We start from the raw sequence: 19,854 nt of genomic DNA on the forward strand, positions 1-19,854 counted from the left end.
ATTCTGAACTGTATTATATATACTACACGGACTGCACTATATATACTACACTGACTGCACTATACACTAACTACCTCCCTAACTACCTCCCTAATCTCTATTCATTCACTATATATGGCTGCCGTGTAAGCAGCAGCCTTATATAGTGTGGGCCTTGAGCCATGATTGGCCAATCATGTCTCACATAGAACATTGCACTGTGATTGGACAAAGCATGCAGGTCAGGTGCATGCTTTGGCCAATTAGCAGCCGTCAATGCACTGCGATCTCGCAGTGCATTATGGGGTGCTCCGCGGGCAAACTTTCCGCGATCGCCCCATATGTTCATTTGTTCTGCGAACAAATGAACAGCTGATGTTCGAGTTTAATGTAACATCGAGCCCATCCCTATCTGGCAGGCAGAAACTGCTCATTGCTCAAGGAACCCCTAACAAACTCTGGAGGAACCCTAAGGTTCAATGGAACCCTGGATGAGAACCCTGTATTAGAGTAATGTGCATTACTTTGCACATTTACTGTACTTGTCCTGCAGTCCTGGAAACATTGCTCTCTAGGAAATTCTATATATTCCACTGCTACAAATGCAGTTAGCATTGGCCTCTACCTGGTGATACTAATGAATGCTATCGGTGCCTAAAAAGTTTAGTGAATTGAGTGATAGATAAGAGCTCTTAGAAGACATATTAGAAGATAAAACTACATGAAAGATAAATAACTGGCCCTAGTACACTCAAATATACTTTGTAAAGTGAGTGATATTTTTATCTCTCATTTTAAGAGATAACAGCTTTCAGATTGTGAGCATTCATGTATTCAGCTCTTAGTGGATTGAAGCCAGGATGCTCTGTCTTTCTACATCTAGAACATTGACTGAGGGTCATTTATTAAGAGTTCTGGAAGTACTGGCGCTCTACATGAAATAGCAGATTTCAGGCAATTAAGAGTTCAACTAGGTGAACATGTGCCTGAAAAATTGCGCTATTAGCAGAAAACATGCCTCAGTAAATTTAGAATCTGCGCTAATCCGCGATTCAGTGGAACTACAAGTGCCAGTTGCGAACCCCATTGAAGTTTATGGTAGCAGAACAGGAAAAATCAAAAGTGCCCATTTTGAAAGCTTATATGCAAGTAATTGGCCATAAAAGGGGTATGGGGTTCTGGGTACTGCCCTGGGGGACATGTATCAATAAAGTAAAACAAAACAAAAAAAAACAATCGTTTTTTCAGGAGCAGTGATTTTAATGGTGCTTTAGGCGCGGTTCACACTAGTGCGTTGCGAGAACACTATGAATCCAGTGCAAGTTCCCGCATCGCACCTGAATTACACAGTGATTCACACTGAGATCTGCGAACCGCTGCGGGTGTCCATGTAAAGTTAACGACACCCTCAGATCGGTTCGCAGATCACAGCGCAGGAATCGGATTGCATAGATGTGAACACCCATGCGATCCGATTCCAGTGCGGAGCACAGAAAGGGTCCTGCACCATTTTGGTGCAAATGCAATGGGATTTCATCCATACAGTTTGTATGGCTGAAATCACATTGCACAGACATCGCATGTGATCTATACAGCAATGCAGTGCGAATCGCATGCGATGTCTGGCATTGCACTAGTGTGAACCAGGTCTAAAGTGTAACAATAAAAATGAAACATTCCTTTAAATATCGTGCCTGGGGGTCCCCTTAGTCTGCCTGTAAAGTGGTGCATATGTGCGATGTGTAGAACATGCTGTAGAAATAATGACATTTCTAAAGGAAAAAAATGTAATTTAAATTTCCTTGCAGCTGTAATGTATTGCCGGCTCCTGGCAATATGGATAAAAAATCTATATCACGGGACACTTTTTTTTACATTTTTTAAAATAAAGGACTTGTCTCAAACTGTCTCGTGTCATTTTTACCATTTTGACACTTTTTTTGGTAAATGTGTAGGGGTACATTGACACAAACAGCAGGAATGAATTAGCAGGAACCTTCCTTTTCTTCTAAACCATTACATAGCAGTTGCAAGTCTAACATGTGAGATTTAGAATCATTAAACAACAGCCTTAGTGGGGTGAGGGTCAGGAATTTTGCACCCCCCCCCCAAAAAAAAAACACAAACAACATATCTATCTAACCCAATATACACACTGCAAAGAAAGATTCAGGCCTGTTCTTAGGCCAAACACCCTCCACAAATGCAGGCCTTTAAATAACCTAGCTAAGATTGCTAGGGCACCTCCACCCACCTAGACCCACCCAGTAAAGGACACACCCACCAGTGTAATTGTTTCTGTCCATTGAGGTAGGCCTCAAAAGCTTACACCTGTTCATTAGGAATACACACACTTTACAAATGAAAGCATGCATCAGCATATATATCTGTGCAGGGTAAACCTCAAAATAACAAATGTCCAAGGCCTTGTTCATGAGCAATGATCCCAAAAATCTCCAAATCAAACTTGTACATTGTTGGGCATGTGGAGGGTCCAAAACAGGAAATGATAACTGTGTGCAGGATCACACCAGATTTATACATCCATATCTGAGCCAAACCACCCCAGTTCTATATTTTGTGCAAACCCATACTTGCTTGATTTATAGTGTGAATTCTTGGGGTTTCATTATGTGAAACTTTTCAAAAATGTAATCACTGGTGAAAAAGAAACTTTTACAGCACAACAGAGGAAAAACATATAAACCTCTTGTCAGGTAGCAGGATTGGGATTCAAACCAAGAACCTCAGAGCTGCAAGGCAGAAGTGCTAACCAATTAGCCACTGTGCTGACACGTATATAGGCTGCACCTCTATGGTGTGAAACAGTCCTAAGTTCCAGGGGTGCAAGAAGTTAATGTAGATGTACTGTGGAAGGCCAGAGAGCCATTGAACAACCTGTTTCTGTCATATGCCATCTGTTTTGAAGGCTGGGTATGGGTGATTACTGTCATCATGCTGAGAGCTAAACAGCTGTCATTTTGTGGGTTTATACTTGGTAAGAGGCTACAATTAGTGCTGATGGGGAAATGTTAAGGCTGATTATAATTCTTGCCCATGGAAAACATATGACCTGCTTTGCAATGGTGGTGGAACCCTCCTACACATAAATACTACATTTGGACATAATTTATGTAAGTCCCTGAGTCAGAAGTTAGGTTTAACAACATAGGGAGAACAGACAACTTCTCTACATGAAGTGGCATGTTTCGGATTAAAACCTGTTAGGCACTGTGTTGCCACATATGGAACCCTCCTATACATAAATAAACATAAATACTGCATTTCTTTGGACATATAGGTGGTGGAATTGCATTAGTCAGGAGTTATTCTTCTTGATTTATTCTGTGATATTTAGTGGTTCTTAGAGTGTGAGTGTATAATATTGATGTTACCCTCTGATATACACTTATTGCGATTTTTTTTAACCAAAAATATGTAGAAGAATACATATCGGCCTAAACTGAGGACATTTTTTTCTTTATATATATTTTTGGGGAATATTTATTATAGCAAAAAGTAAAAAATATTGCTTTTTTTCAAACTTGTCACTCTTTTTTTGTTTATAGCACAAAAAATAAAAATCACAGAGGTGATAAAATACCACCAAAAGAAAGCTCTATTTGTGGGAAAAAAAGGACGTAAATTTTGTTTGGGTGCAACGTTGCATGACCGCACAATTGTCAGTTAAAGTGACGCAGTGCCGAATCACAAAAAGTGCTCTGGTCAGGAAGGGGGTAAACTCTTCCGGGGTTGAAGCGGTTAAAAACAAAATAGATGAAGAAGAAGTAAAATTGTTGCAAGGACAATTTCTTTGAGAGGAAGATACAGTTCATCTCAACATGAAAAGTATTTATTTGGGGAAGTTACAATTGTACCATTAGAATCATGCTGCGTACACACAGGCGGACTTTTCGACCAGACTGGACAGCGGACTTTCGACGGACTTTTGACGGACTTCCGATGGACTTTCTAATGAACGGACTTGCCTACACACGATCACACCAAAGTCCAATGGATTCGTACGTGATGACGTACACCGGACTAAAATAAGGAAGTTGATAGCCAGTAGCCAATAGCTACCCTAGCGTTTTTGTCCGTCGGACTAGCATACAGACGAGCGGATTTCTGGGTCCGGTGGAGTTACGACGTAAAGATTTGAAGCCTGTTCCAAATCTAAAGCCCATCAGATTTGCGACTGGAAAAGTCCGCTGAAGGTTCGGTGAAGCCCACACGCGATCGGATTGTCCGCCGGATTTGGTCCGTTGGCGTCCGTCAGACCAGTCTGGTCGAAAAGTCTGACCATGTGTACGCCCCATTAATGTCTGAAACTTGCATTTGGGCTACATAACTCTCATTTTCACTCCCAAAAACACTTTTTAATCCAGCGCGCATCTTGGTATTTACCATAAGTCTTGGTAAGAAAGACATGGGAGTTAAAATGAGAGCAGTTTGCATGTTTGAGCATGCTCAGTTGTGATGGCACCTAGTTGTAAAGAGACGGGGAATTTATCTCTTCTCAGATGTTTGAAGATATTTCAGTGTATATATCACTTTTTAACACAGTTTAAAGTATTACTGCTAATTAGCAAGTGGCGCTATAGTAAATGTCCCCTACATCCAATTTGTTGCTACTCCATCCAATCGTAGTACACTATACCTTAAAAAAGGACATGATTACTGGATATACTGGATATGCTAATTAAGATACCTTTATGTACTCTGCAGAGATATGAAACAAAACATCTTCCAACCTGATATGAAAACTGGATATTCTTATAATACACTTTAGGTCATATTAAACCCTCAGTTTTTAAGCACTTTCAACCGCTAATTGAATCACTCACTAACTATGCAGCTTCATTGTCTTGGAATCCTTGCCTATGGTCCAATGAAGTTGGTGCAATGACTGCTGCCCCAGCCCTTTCTCTAGCAGCACCCAATCCCCAGGCACAAGTGAGAATCATATGCAGGCCAAGTTGTCCCTGCTGGGAGAATGAATGAATGACTTGTATAGCGCTACAAATGCGAACTTAATCGCCACAAGGCGCTGGGAGAAGACAGTGAATATTGATAGTGGCTATACCTTAATTGCATGTAAAATCCTGCAGGCTCATCGTTGTACTTAAGTTGATTGATCGATCAACTTGGGTACATTCAGTCTGTCACCCTGAACTTTATTGCTACTACTCCATACAGACATATTACCTCACACCAACCAACCTAATATGACCTAATATGACAATTGAATATGCTTATAACACACTACTTTATACAGACATAGTACATCACACCTATCATCCTAATAGTCTGACCACAGGTCATTCTACACATTTTTGTACTCTTGTGAAGATATAGAACAAAGCAATTACCAACATGATTCAAACATTGGACACAATTAGTGATGTAACAAGGGATGAGGTATAAAATTCTTTTAGGTCTATGGACCTGCAATTATAGAAAATCTCTGGCTGTAATTTATGGACTTTTTTTATTACCGTGTCTATGTAACTTCCGTAAGGTGGTTACTAACTAGAAGGATCCTTCATGCTCACAAGTTTGTGGTACTATACCAGTTTGTGTGTGTGTGTGTGTGGGCTAATAATCATGAAGAGAGGTTGTGGCCCCACACATTTTCCTTTAGAATTCAGAAAGATATATGGAGTAGGTTGTGTCACAACAATATATTGCTGCCATGGAAACAAATAATATCTGTCAGTTGTTTCCAGTTTCCTAGGATGTCTTGTCTCATATACTGATGCAGTGCTCTAACCCTATCATGGGTAGAATGTATTCTAAAGTACAACTTTTTATGATCTGATTGTCTTAGTGGCTTGGGGAAAGTAGATCTACTTGCCTCTATCTACAGAGCAGTAAATGGTAAGCAAGCCTGAGGCAACCCAATACATGAACTAGCCATAATAAATCTCTCCGTCCACATTGGTACTGTACATTGCCATGTCTTTTGCAGAGTTATACAATTTAAGCAAAATGTATGGAAAACAAAAATGTACTTCTTTCCATAACATGTCACAACAGGCATCACAAAACATGGCTTCATCACTGAAACCCCCTCCAGTAGTGTACAATCATCCTACACACAAACATTACTGTTCCAGCACTTTATCTCTGATTCAGCTGACATTCTATTGCAACTCACATGTGAAAAAAGTCCCTTTCTCTTTTTTATGGAGAAAGGAGAAATATCACTAAATGATCAATATGCTGAGAAATCATGGCCAGTTCTGATGCTAACACATGCCCCTGGGAGCTAACCCAGTCCCAGATAAGACCAAATAGTTGCAAGCAATGTTCAAATTAGTTGCGTCATTCATTATAGTTCAAAATGAGGTAGGTAAGCACTGCAAATGACTGCTGGAAGAGATGTTAATTATTATCTATTAGATATAATTTGCATTTAGATTGTTAGAAAAGAACTGCTGAATGAAAAGTTCTCTAGATCAAGGTTGGGTTAGTGTACTTGTGTTATGACACTTAAGTATGGCCAAATGAATTTCATATTTTTCACAGCTGCACACCAGGTAGCGATTCCGTGATCTACCTTATTATTCAAAGCACAGCCTGCATAAGTTGTTCCATCCATACACTGTCAGGTTGTTGTACGATTGTATTGAAATCTTATGTTGGCCTGTATAAGGCCAGCTATAGACCTCATTTGACAATTTCTGGACTATATACAAGAAGCAAACAACTATTTTGCCTAAATAGGTTCCTTTCAATATAAAACTGGGGTAGGGACTTGGAAATGTGAATCTTCAAGCTTTCCGTCAAATAAGTCATCATGTGCTGGCACATCAGTGTTAACTTTGAAGTCAAATTTCAATTTAGTTTTAGTCATAGTCTTTTGATGAAAATGGCATTTTAGTTTTGTTTTATTTTAGTAATCTGAATTGTTTCAGTTTTAGACTAAAATAGTGTTCATTTCGTTGACGAAATTAAGGATGGCCATACACGGTACACATTTCTTTTCTGCAACCATGGGTTGCAGGAAAGAAATTTGCACAATTCCCTGATCAACACAGTCAGTGCTGACAGGGGAATCCCTCTTGCTGAGACAATGGGGTTGATTTACTGAAGGCAAATAGAAATTTGCAAGTGCAGTTGCTCAAGAGCTCAGTAAATGAGGTAGGGTTTCACTTTGCAAAAAATACCAAATCATATGCAAAGAAAAAGAACAGCATTTTTGCTTGCACGATTGGATGATGGAAGTCTGCTCATTTACTAAGAAGCTCTGGAGCAACTGCACTTATAGAGTGCAACTGCAATTTGCAAAGTGTACAGTCTATTAGTAAATCAATCCCAATGTCTGCTCCGACAGGGGGCGGGGGCAAGCAGGGGAAGCTAACCCCGCCGGGAGAAGACAGTGATTATCACTAGCGGCTATAGCAGCCCAATAATGGTTCAAATCTCGCCCGGTTCCATATTCGAACTGTGTATGGCTGGCTGAACACTGTTCTATATCTGTTGTAAAATCTACATTTTTTGCTGAGACAGATAATAAAAGAGATATAGGAAGGTTTAAAGACTTAACTTATTTAGATACAATGATGCTCCAGGCTCCCTTTTAAGAAAACCTGTGCTAAAGATAACACAAAGGTTGCCACTGCTGGTCCTTTCTTCTGAAGATGCTAATCACCTGATTGTCATCAAAATCCACTGGCTTCAGTACTCTCTTAATCACTTGCGGACTGCCCACTGTACCTAGTGCGTGATCTGACACTTCGGGGTCTGGGGTGTGCGAGTCCAATCACACCGGGGGCCAATCAGCGGATCCGGCAGACGCGATGCCTGCTAGGACCCGATGATCGTTTGGGAGAGAGACAGAATGGCGGTCTGCCTATGTAAACTAGTTGTAAACAAAGCAGATCGCTGTTCTGTGAGAGGGGAATGTACAGATCCTGTGTTTCTGCTAAGCAGAAACACAGATCTTTACCTTCCCCTAGTGAAAGCACCCCCCCCCCCCACAATTAGCAAGCACTCCCTAGTAACACATTTAACCCTTTTATTGCCCCTGATTATAACCCATTCCCTACCAGTGTCATTAGTACAGTGACAATGCATATTTTTTTCCACTGACCACTGTATTAGTGTCACTAGTCCCCAAAACGTGCCAAAGTGTCAGTTGGGTGTCCAATTTGTCCGCCGCAATATCGCAGTCCCGCTATAAGTCATTGATCACCACCATTACTAGTAAAAAAATAAAAATAAAGAAAAATATCCCATAAATTGTGGACGCTATAACTTTTCCGCAAACCAATCAATATATGCCTATTGGGATTTTTTTTACCAAGAATATGTAGCAGAATACACATTGGCCTAAACTGATGAAGAAATTAGATTTTTTACATTTTTTAATTGGGTATGTTTCATATCAGAAAGTAAAAAATATTGTTTTTTTTTCCAAAGTGTTGCTCTTTTTTTGTTTATAGCGCAAAAAAAAAAAAAAAACCACAGAGGTGATCAAATACCACCAAAAGAAAGCTCTATTTGTGAGAAAAAAAAGGACAAACATTTTATTTGAGTACAGAGTCACATGCACCACACAATTTTCGGCTAAAGTAACGCTGTGCCGTATCGCAAAAAATGGCCTGGTCATGAAGGGGAGTAAACCTTCTGCAACTGAATTGTTAATCAAAGACTTGGAAAACTATGCATATCATGTATTATTATTTCACAATAACTTTACTGGCTGTGTGCTCATTCTTGGTCAGTGACTGAGAAAGTACTGAATTCAAATGATAAGCATAAAAGCCAGGCAGGTAGCATTTTCCAGAGGTCAGCAATGGCAGCCACTTTACTTCTTTTAGAACAGATTTTGATATGTCTGTAGGTCTGGGTAAATGGTTATATGATCTCTGCTAAAGTGGAGGATTAAAGTTCAGACTGACCCTTTCCTTCAGCAGAAATTATGTGACCAAAACGTAGGCCATTACTCATGTGGTTAGGGTGACTTTCTATCCTTGCAACACCAGGAAATAGGGGAACACCAGAATAAGAAATAAGGGGAACAAGGGTCTCTGGGACAGGAAGACATTGACAGAATAAAAAAAAATTACAAAATCATAGAAGTTCTAACTCCTACCTACTCTAAAAAAAGTGCTCTCATTGTTCACTCTGCCTACATTGGAGAGATTTCCCATCTTATGACCCCATATTACTGGCATCAACAACCAACCAACAAAAAATCTTGAAGCTGAGCACAGTTTTCTGTAGATTTTTTCTTTTATAAAACCATATAATATGAGGTCAAACCTTTAAGCCTCGTACACACGATCGGACTTTCCGACAACAAAACCGTGGAATTTTATTCGAAGGGTGTTGGCTCAAACTTGTCTTGCATACACACGGTCACACAAATGTTGGCCAACAATTACAAACGTTGTGATGTATTACGTGTTTTTTTCATCTCTTTAGCACCACCCTTTGGGCTCCTTCTGCTAATTTTGTGTTGGTAGAAGTTTGAGTGTTGATTTGCGCTTTTCTTTTCGCGTTTTTCATTTCGTGCTTTTCAGTTTGTTTCTGAATGCCCGTTTGTCAATCAGACATGTTGTGGAATCGGAGGAGATAACGTGTTATTTATTATTGGCCTTGCTTTGACATTATTTTTTTGGTTGAATAATGATTTGATTTGGTATATTTTCTATATTTTTGGATGCATAGAATGCACTTTTTGGCTAAGTTCTATTGGCAGATAGCATGTCTAATTTTTTTTTTTTTAATGCACAAAAAAAAATTTGTGGAGAATAATACTTGGCTATGTGTTTTACTTCAAATGACAGTTTGGGAGTAGGCAGTTATATTTTAAATAATACAATGTAAAATTGACAAGGAATACCAACATAGTTGTATCTTTGTTCTTAAAAACTATGGGATAATGGTGTTGTGGTAACTTGCACAAATAAAAAAAAATATATAATAATATCATTCTTGATATCTCTAGAAAAAAAAAGCATTTGAAAATTTGTTTGCAATAACTCCATCAGTATCATCAGCAAAGCAGCTTCATTATTATCCCATTAAAGAAGAAGAGAATGTGCGCTGCATTTGGAAATTTCATAATTTGCCACATCACGAATGTTAATTCTCCATTACGAACGCTAGTTTACAAGACCGACCGATTCTGCTTCCGAGCATGCATGTTTGTACTTTGGACTTTTGTTCAATGGACTTGTGTACACACGATCGGAAAGTCCGACAACACACATTTGTTGGAGGAAAATTTGAGAACATGCTAGCCAACATTTGTTGGCGAAAAGTCCGACAACAATTGTCTGATGGAGCATACACATGGTCGGATTTTCCACCAACAAGCACACATTGAACATTTCCTGTCAGAAAGTGCGATCGTGTGTACGGGGCATAAGAGCAGGGGCGGACTGATAACTCATGGGGCCCCCGGGCAATAGGAGATTATGGGGCCCCCAGGCAATCAGAGATTATGGGGCCACACAGTATACACACAGTATACAATCACACAGTATACACATACATGTGCACACAGTATACACAGACAGATGTAAAAAAAAACACAGATTTATACATACTGTCCCTGGTTTTACTTAGGCTGGCAACCCTGATGGGGCCCCCTAGTGGCCCAGGGCCCTCGGGCAGTGCCCGAGTGGCTCAATGGTCAGTCCGCCCCTGCATAAGAGTTTCAGTTTTTATGCAATCAGGCAGGCCCCTTGCACTACATGGTTTTGGTAAATCTAAAGGAAATCAGACAACAACATTTGTATAGTGTGTATGGGGTCTAAGTTCTAGCTTCAGGAAAATAATTAGTTTACTTTTTCTGGAATGGAGAAGAGTCCCAATCTGCTTGCAAAGAAAAGGCATACAGAGTATACTGATATCTGGACATTTTTCATCTCATTACATCTCATAACTTTTTAGAGGGGTAAATTAAAATAAAATAATTTCTGATTGCACCGGGTTCCTGTTATTACTTTTTTCCTTAAATAAAGTGTCAGTCCACTTTTGAGTAACATTTATGTTTTTGGCAGATGCTGGATAGAAAGAAAACTATCCTGTATTTCATCTTAACATTTACAACTAAAAGTTTTGCCTAAGAAAAAACCGTGTTGATAGTCTGACAGCATTTATCATACCAGTAGGTATTGGGGTTAAGGAAGGAAACCCATGTAAAAATTCAAATACAGTATCTAATGCTACACAATGAGAGTACTAAACACATGACTACTGTGTGCGGTGAAAACCTAAAGAAACTCTCGAAGCCTTTGCTTTGAACCACTGAATCTGCTGGCAGCGTGCTTTACAACACAGTTAACAATACAAGTGAGGTCCTAGTTCTGACAATACAAGATTCAGATATATTATCTGAATGAAGCATTCTTTTATTTAAGCTCAGTTCTGGGACCAGGGGAAAAGATTCTCTATTGATAAAAACAACCTATTATTTTCCCATACAACTTGCTGCACATACCTTACATGTTGTATTGAGGTCAAGGACATTTATTAGCACTGTGAAAGCAAGAGAGAAATTGCATTTGTGTTTTGAGTTGTATGGGGTCAACCAGGGTGATACATAATCAGAGTTATATACAAGAAACATATCTATAAGGTACAAAACAATGCAGATAGAGCTAAATAATCTTGCTAAAACTGCAATAATATGTCTGAGTTTCTGCGTGATATTTTTGATACATGAAGAAAACAGGAAAATACTTACCTATTAAACTAAATGTTGTGGTCTTCTTGTTTCTGAACAAAAGGGTACTGTTTATGGCAAAGCCCTAACAATGCTGTTATGTTCTTCCTAGATACCATTGACCTCCGGGAGATTTTACCCCCTTCATGACCAGATAATTTTTTGCTATTCAGCACTGCACTATTTTAACTGGCAATTTCGCAGTCATGCAACACTGTACTCAAATTACATTTTTATCATTTTACTTTTGGTAGTTTTTTTATTTTTATTTTATTTGTTTGTGATATAAACAAAAAAAGATGAAAAATAATAAAAATAACAATATTTTTTACTTTCTGCTATAAAACATATCCAATAAAAAATGTAAAAAATCAAATTTTTTCATGAATTTAGGCCAAATTGTATTCTGCTACATGGTAAAAAAAATCCAAATATGTGTATATTATTTTAGTTATAGCGTCAGGTATAGATACTGGATTTATATAGTGGGACTGTGATAGTGTGATGGGTAATCTGACAGCTGACGTTGGCTGTGGGAGTACACTAACTGACACTGACATTAATAGTGACACTAATACAGTGATCAGTGCTAATACTATTCACTGGCATTGTACTAATGACACTAGCTGGGAAGGGGTGATCAAGAGGTTAAATGTGTGCCTAACAATGTGTAATGTGTGTATTATGTGCTGCTTTTACTAAGCAATCCTGCAGTTTTTTTCCCTGCTTTGCAGGGAATAAAAAACAGCAAGATCGCCTGTCAGTGTTTGGAGTTCTGTGTTGTTAACAAAACAGAGCTCCCTTCCATGAATGATCAGCAATCAATCATTGGTCAGGACCTGCTGATGGGCTTGTGCTGCAACGAATCATCACAGCACAACCGGGGCGGCTGGGGCATGCGCCCTCTAATCGGAAGTGCTGATCACATACCAGATACGTGACCAAGCACAGAGTGGCCGCCCTGCAGCAGTATATCTGCATAGGGCGTTTGGGAATTTTTCACCTTAGTAAATGAACTTTAAATTACTTATATTCAGGCATACCCCACTTTTAAATACACAATGGGGTTTATTTACTAAAGCTGGAAAGTGTAAAATCAGGCTCACTTCTGCATAGAAACCAATAACCCCAGCTTGTTCAATTAAGCTTTGGTAATAAAACCTGGAAGCTCATTGGGTTCTATGCAGAAGTGAGCCTGATTTTGCACTTTCCAGCTTTAGTAAATAAACCCCACTGTGTACCTAAAAGTGGGGTATGCCTGTACTCTGTGTATGCTTTTGTAGAATCAGGTCCATTTGTTTTATCTAATTTTAGTTGTGCAAGAAAAAAGTCCATGTATAATTGCAAAACTATTAACTGTAAACAAATATATTGCAGCTTTAATGTAAGTAAAACATTAAACTGTATCTAAAGCCATTTTTTTGGATAAAACCTCTGTTAGGTTTTTATTGCTTTTGTGATTAACTCCCTTTATTTGTTCTTTGGGCTACTGTTACCAGGAGGGATACTTGTTACGGTAACAACTGTCAATGTGCTCTCACTTTGGAGAAATTTTTACCCACTTCCTGTCATGTCTCCAGGACAAAAAATAAGAGGATGAAAAAAACCTGACAGGCATTTTAACAATTTTCTATTCTATCCAGAAATGAAAAAAAAGAAAGTCTTGACTTTAGTCAAACAAAAGTGTAATTAGTCATGCTTGCATTCATAGCATAGTATGGACCAACTAGTGGCATCATAACCACAGTCAAATGGTAAGGCAGGCAGACTTACAGTAGGGGAACTAGCTACTGCAGACATGACTATGTAGGTAGGTATTACATAGTTACATAAAGCTATTATCTGCATGGCTTTGGCTATTGTACAGAGCCATGGGCTGCTAAAGAGAAATCTGTACAGTTGGTGATTAGCAAAATAAGATTATTTGCCTCAAAGGATCTTTTTTGTTTTAGTTTTCTTTCTTTTTTTATAATATGCACATATTGTAAAGCTTAATGTAGAGGTAAAAGTATTTTAATGTATATCACATTCTTAGTAAGAGTTTAATCCTAATTTCTACCTTTATTTTCTTCTAGGGATACGGGATTACCCTTCTAAGTTCACCTACTAGAATCGCCATATAAAGCAAGATTTGGAGGCCGGAGCTCACAGGAATCAATTCCTTGATCATGCTAAAATAACTTTTGGGCCAACATCCGGCATTTTTTTCATCAATTCTATCTTTTAAAAGACACCAAAAAAAAAAAACCACACAAATATGCAAACAACTGTTATGTGTATTGCCTAATTTTTCCTGACAAACCGCATATTAACTATGTTTTTTTTTTAAATAAATAATGCAAATGTTAACAAATCAATATTTTTGCTTGACATGTTTTAGCTTAATAATAGCTTTCATTTTATTTTTTCGGGAAAGAAAATTTTGTTGTTAGGTAACATCACGATTGGAGAAAAATTTACAGTGAGTAAAACATATTTACTTAGGCTCCTTACTTTTTGTTAATACATATATCTACTATACATTTAAAGTTCTTTACCACTCCATGTGTGCATCATTTATGATATCAGCTGCCTCTGCTCAATGAGTTAGGGCCTCTAGGTTGAAAAGGCTACATTACCTCTGGTGCTGCTCCTGCAAGTCCACTATTACTTGGAAAATCTTGGGAAGATCTATTTTTAATTATGTTCACAGTATTGAGAGCTAGACCATCCACTGGAATCAGCCAGGTGTGGTTTTGATCATTTCTTAGATTTGAGAGACCAAATTAAATTAAAATAGTGGGTAGCTATAGTTGAAAACTGATGGTCACAACATTGCTAAATGTTTGGCTAGCTAAGGGTCAGATTCAGTTGTAAAAGACATTTATTTTTTACCAAAGTGATGTTGACCCCCTTGACTCTACTGTGTACCCGTATCAGGCATCTGCCAATGCAACCCTTCCTACGTTACAGCTCTAGAAAACTAACTATATGGAACATGTGGCAAATGTGCATTTTGTTTCCAATGTTGGCTTTCTGTATGGTTGGTTTACTAATTATGGCATCCAGTCAAATAATTGTTACCTATGAGCTGATTTTTTTTCTATCTTCAGGGCAAGAATGGGGTGGTTCTGTTTTTTTAGGTAATGTGCAACAAGGTAATTAGAAACATGAGAGGGTTCAGGCTCATATACAGGCATACCCCACTATTAAGTACACAATGGGGTTTATTTACTAAAGCTAGGAAGTGCAAAATCAGTCTCACTTTTGCATAGAAACCAATGAGCTTCTAACCCCAGCTTGTTCAATTAAGCTTTGATAATAAAACTTGGAAGCTCATTGTTTTCTACGCAAAAGTGAGCCTGATTTTGCACTTTCTAGCTTTAGTAAATAAACCCCATTGTGTACTTAAAAGTGGGGTATGCCTGTACATGTCCAACCAGTGGCAGCTGGTGCTGTATACAAGACACCCATCACCACCCCCCCGGGCCCATCCCCCTGCCAGCACTGCAGTTACCCCACCCAACAGCTTCATCTCCTTCTTGCATCTCCTCCTCCTCCATTGGCGGCTTCCCTCCTCCTTCCCTTGGCGGCCAATACAATTGCTTCTCCTCTTGGCCAATTGGATCTTAATCCGCTTGACCAACTTCTTGATTGGCCGGGAGGAGAAGCAGGAAGGCAATAGTGAATATTAATTTGCTATTGTCGCACAACTGGGGGGCCCAGGGCACAGTGCTCTGTTCCCCAAGCCCACCCTTTTTGAAGCCTATTAGAGCTCCTGGCTCTAATCACGTGCTTGTAGATAAGGGGCCAGACGCATGGATTAGGGGGCGGCGCCCCTGCACCCCTAATGGATGTACCACCACTGTGTCCAACCATTGTCATTTTGTTCCTTTTTTTGCATGTTGTATGCACATTATAATCAAAACAGTTGTTGATATGAAAAAGTTCACTTCAAAGCTCCAAAATGGTATATAGGTAGCCAAAACATCAAAATGTGGTTGGATGTTTTTTATGCACTTAGCTGTGAAGCAGAAAAATAATACAAATGTAAATTTAAACAAAGATGCTCCAAATAAAAGAAAAAATAATAATCTATCTGCATATGTTATACATATTGTTCATCCATTTGACAGAAGTACTTGTTGTCAAGTGCATTGGAAAACAATGCTGAATGTCTAACCTTACTTGGAATACACACATTCTTGTAATGATGCCTTTGAAACAAGAATGTCAATCAAGCAGAATTGTGGTATCACGTTCTTCAAATCCACTTGTATGTTTTACCCCATGTATGGTACTGCAGCAGCAACACTGAAAGGGTTAATCAATAGTGGCACCATGTCATGTCTGGAGACAGACATTAAAAGGAAAGGGAACTTTGAAGTGACAGTTCTGGTGATCTTCCTGTCAGGACTGGGTTTAGGATAAATGACAGCTGTGGGCTTTGTATCGATTATGTGGCATCCCTATTTATCTGCAGACAGCAGAGGCAAGGGCTCCTAATAACCCAAACATAGTGACTCCCCGTGTGACCACCCTGTGCTGCCGCAAATGATGATTGCTCACTCTCTCAGAAGCCGATGGCTTTTTACCATAATTAAGGCTAGGATCTTTATAATAGCACCCTATTTCAAGCTGATATTTTTAACTAATTAAATATTAATAGTGATATCATAATTATATAAAAAAGCATTGTTTTCTACCTCCAGATACATGATTTAAACATTTAAAATAATGTACTGTTTACAAAAGTTGCAGTTCTGTTATCCGAAAATTATCTCCTAAAGACATGTTATCTCATTTTAAACTTTTGTCATGAGTCCTAAATACTTAATAAGTTGCTAGAAAAATACATAAGGAAAAGTACATCACAGGCTCATGCAGTCAGAACAAGGCTGATGTACACATTGCAGTAACCCATAGAAATTTTATTTTGTGTACTCTAGGCAGGCCAATGAATGGCAAAAGCTAGTTACTAATTAGCTCCAACCAAATTTGTATTTATTTGTAATTTTGGATTAAATGGAGATGGGTTCGAATGCCTCAGTTTATTGCAGACACAGACAATAAGAAGCCGAGTATCTGGCCCTTCTCTATTCCAGCTAAGAAGGATATTTTTTATTTATTTTCCTAAGATTTCCCCTTATTTCTTATTCCAATGACAAGGACACAGGCAGCAATAAACTGGACAGAGTTTCTAACCCTTCCCCACCCTATCCAGTATTGAATCAAGTTTTTGTCTTTGACTGGAGCTGATATTTACCTATGAAGGCTTCTATTATACTGGCATTTGATATATAAACAATACTTTACCTTTTTTGAGGTTGATTTGCTAAGAGAGTAAAGAAGTAGCAAAACTATTGTTGCAAAGTGGAAGTTGAATGAGCTTGGTAAATAAGGTATTTTTACATTCATCCATTCATGTGCAAGAAAAAAAAAATTTTTTTTTCTTGAACATGATTGGGTATTTAAAGTATGTACTAACCTCAAAGAACTTTCACTTTGCACAGTCTATTCTCCTTTAGTAGAGCGACCCCAATAATAGGGTCATGTTACGTGCTACTTACACAGAATGGAAGTCAATAAGAAGGCTATAGAACTGAGCATGTGAACCTATTATCTAATAATATAACCACTTAATTGAGTCAGTCATGAAACAGATATGATTAAACATGCATTATAAACAGCACAGCAAGTGACCCATATATTAATGATACACCCTTATGGTGTTTTTATAGTATAATATGCTATGTTAGGTTTCAGTATGTTTGGGCGTATCCAGCCCTAACTTTTTGATGCTTGATATACAGGGGTCAATTATATGATTTATTCCAAGGTCTGCTTCTAAAGAATTTTTTATGTTTGCTGTTAATCCTTGGTAAAAAAAAAGCTCCAAGCTATGCCACTATTGATCCATATGTCACCATATTTTTATTGTTTCCTTGAAGTTTTACTCATGGGCACATGAGCTTTGGATCATGGTATGTCAAGTAGTATTAATTGTGCTCCTTTAAGTCTGTTACTTCAGTTCTTTGTAAAGGAAGAAGACTGTAGGTGCATTACACTTAGTCTGGTCTACCCTGGAGCAGTTCCTCTCTGATCAATACAGAACGCCTTCCTTACTGATCATTATAGAACAGTGGTTTGACCTCGTAATATCTTCTGTGACCAGGTTCTTATGTTCAGACTTGTTTTCTCATATATATATATATATATATATAATTTTTCTTTCACTTTTATATCTATGGGATTAAAGCTAAATCTACAATAAATTACTTAACCTCTCCTCCCTATTATTCTCAGGCTCTCCAGCTCACTTTATTCCATTGCCACAGTAATGATTGTTGATATATTTGTTTGACTGAAATTATGTTCACACTAATGATAAAAAAGATTAAATATTTTTTATTTTTAATTAAGAAAATTACATTTGCTGATGGACATGTATTGTGTTTAATTTTCATTTTTTTTTCAATTTATAGATTCTAATAGATTAAAATGGGGGTTTCCATATTTTTGGATTAAAAAAAAATAAAAATAAAGAAAACAACAGGGAAAGTCTTTCCTTTGCATTGACCGGAAGAGACTCCAAATGAGGAACCCCTGGCAAAGGCTGGAACTTTTTTTGGCACAGGGGTGCTCCAGCTTGGAAATCTTTTGAAATGTCAGAAGGATCCCTGTGTCCCTTAGTGTATGTATAGCTGCAGGGGGGGGGGGATGCCTTGGCTGCAATTGAATGGACAGTAGTGGGCAGAAGGGACCGTTTCCCCCTTGGTTCAGTCAAATGTTAATGACATTTACCTTATATAACCATCTAGCCATATTAGGTTAATGATGTCATGAGCATCCCTGCTGTTTTTTGTACATGTAGCTGCTGGGTGGGGAATGCCCTGGCTGCAGTTGATTGGGAGGCAAGGGGTAGAAGTGGCAGCTTCTTGCTGGGTACAGTTGGACCAAAGTTTGGACAAACCCAAGAGGTTATTAAAAGTATTCAACTTTTTTATTAATAATTATTAACAAACAAGCCATGAGAAAAATATGTGGATTACCATTGTTGAGCTGGTTTGAAAATACTGGTTGCCCGGCTGTTATGCTATAACACGCTGGTCACCGACTTGACACGCGTAAGTAGATCAGAAAAGTCAGAAGGCCTTATCAGCATGTTGGTCACAGGTTATTGATACAACGTATAGAGCAGAAAGGTCAATGTAGCAGTCAGACAGATAGCATTTTAAACAGCAGAGGTCAGAAATGGCAGCCTAGTAACAATAAAATGTAAAGATAAACTAAAGGGATTTTTTTTGATGAAGGGAGGGTTACAACCCCTATCAATTTTTTTTTTGTCTTGCCATTTGTGTTCCATTGGAAAATTTCCCTTCACTTCCTGTGCTATAGTCAATACAGAAGGCGATAGGAAATCCCTCGAAAGTAAGGGAATTTCTAGTTGTCACCGCAGGTCACCAAAACTAGTGTCCCCATTGGAAGATTTTCCCTCTGTTACTGTTTTGTTGTCAATCCAAAATTTGGGATTTTCTTTCACTTTCAATGATAATGATAAACATGACAAACAGAGAGGGTGAAACTTTTTTTTTTTTTTTTTCATTTTTTTTCTTTTATTTGAGAATCCTTGTAAAGTATTACAGAAATGTCATTAGGGACAAAGAAAAAAATTGAAAATACAGGCACACACACCACTATCAGAGATTGTCTGGGACACCACTTCATTAGGGGACCACGATGGATCCAAGTGCAACAATGAAACCCCCCACATAGGTGTGTGATGTTTAAAGACACACAATGGATGGGTACAGCATGTCAGGCTCCAGTCACATAGGCGCCAACGCCTCTACAGCATGAATGAGGCGTTCAGAGTGGCCTGGAGCTGTGTGCCGGTGGCCTGCGACTGAATGGAGATGCAGTAACTATACAGACAGCTGAACCTCTGAGTTCATCAGTCACAGAGTCAGAGTCCACAGCCCTGGAAGGAAGAGGGGTGAAGATGAATGCGGTCACCAGCAGGGACATCGCGGGCTTTGTTTGCAGGTAAGTGCCACATAATTATTATTATTATTATTATTATAATTATGCTTTTACTTGGCAGGGGGGTAATAAAAAGGGGGGGTTTAAACCAATCAGGCTTTACTTCCTCTTTAAAAGGGGCAAAACTGGGGTGTAGAAAAAGTAAGTAGAGGCATTTAGCCATTAGT

The 19,854-nt window shown here is 38.5% G+C and overlaps 1 long non-coding RNA gene across 8 annotated transcripts in view; it reads left to right on the forward strand.

Annotated features, from left to right (window-relative positions):
• Positions 1-14,155, forward strand: part of LOC141139794 (uncharacterized) — a 1,361,894-nt gene extending 1,347,739 nt beyond the window's left edge. For all 8 annotated transcript variants that reach the window (XR_012243807.1, XR_012243805.1, XR_012243810.1 and 5 more), the window contains one exon: positions 13,741-14,155. This is a non-coding gene — a long non-coding RNA (uncharacterized lncRNA). The remainder of the gene's footprint in view (positions 1-13,740) is intronic.
• Positions 14,156-19,854: the final 5,699 nt, after the last annotated feature.

Source organism: Aquarana catesbeiana, linkage group LG04, assembly GCF_042186555.1.
Source record: "Aquarana catesbeiana isolate 2022-GZ linkage group LG04, ASM4218655v1, whole genome shotgun sequence".
In the NCBI taxonomy this organism is placed as follows: Eukaryota; Metazoa; Chordata; class Amphibia; order Anura; family Ranidae; genus Aquarana; species Aquarana catesbeiana.